This window comes from Penaeus monodon, chromosome 28, assembly GCF_015228065.2.
Source record: "Penaeus monodon isolate SGIC_2016 chromosome 28, NSTDA_Pmon_1, whole genome shotgun sequence".
In the NCBI taxonomy this organism is placed as follows: Eukaryota; Metazoa; Arthropoda; class Malacostraca; order Decapoda; family Penaeidae; genus Penaeus; species Penaeus monodon.
In genome coordinates this window covers 18,267,669-18,268,635 of record NC_051413.1, presented here as the reverse complement: position 1 = coordinate 18,268,635, position 967 = coordinate 18,267,669, and the positions used below count along the sequence as shown (strand labels likewise).

General features: G+C 34.2%; 1 protein-coding gene across 1 annotated transcript in view; it reads left to right on the top strand.

Annotated features, from left to right (window-relative positions):
• Window positions 1-967, top strand: part of LOC119591086 (calmodulin-lysine N-methyltransferase-like) — a 21,444-nt gene that overhangs the window by 15,308 nt on the left and 5,169 nt on the right. The gene's annotated exons all lie outside the window — the stretch shown is intronic.

The following is a 967-nucleotide window of genomic DNA, read 5'->3' as shown; positions in this document are numbered from 1 at the left end:
GTGAGAAAGACATCTTTCATCACAGAGGGGTGTTATGCATAACTTGAAATACTTTATGACCAGGTGCCTGAATTTCTTTGACTGTTATTTCTTTTGTTACTAGGTAGATCAAAACATTGGTGAATGAGTATTTAATATAGTTTTACTGTGAAGTCAATTTTCCATAAAAGTAAGCAGCATAACATCAGTCATATTGTTTTAATAATTGCACGAGACATAAGGGAAAGAGTCAAATTACTTGATGAAAGGAAAACTAAAATTTATTATCCATGCTTTAGTATCTTTGGAATTCAATAGAATTACTGTCTACAAGTAACTGTGAATGTTGGTATTTTTTTAATAACCCATTTTAACAATAAGAATGCATAAATTGAATATGAACCTAATAAATGCTAGTGAAGTCCAATGCTGCCAGATGGGGTATATTAGTTCTTTTGACATTAGTTCTTTTCACACTGATTTGAGCAACTTAGCTAGGATCTTTTCCCTGATTTTTTTGCTGTCAGTGGGAGGTAAGGACTATGAGTAAGTTCTTCTTGTACTGTTTAGCAAGTTTCTTCCAACTACCAGGGGGGTTAGCTGGAAGAAACTTCCAGACAGTACAGGAAGGGCTTACTCACACAGCATCCCACCTCCTCAGACCTATCCCTTTTTTCCTTGAGCCAATCATAGCACCTCTTATAACAATAAAATGAATGCTGTGTATAATGTATAGCATATACGCACACCTCCCTTTCCCAATAATTCCTCTTCCCCCTAGCTTTCTCTCTCTCTGAAATAGATCACAGAAGACAAGAGAAGCATAATGATAGTGGATTCCTCTCAATGCAGAGGATTTATAAGAAAATGGAGGAAGAAATATGAAATATAAGCATGTAATCATTCAGTTTGCTTTCTAAAATATTGTGGTAGATATAGTTCAACTTTGATATTTACACCATAGAAATTACTAAAAAACAAAAAAAGA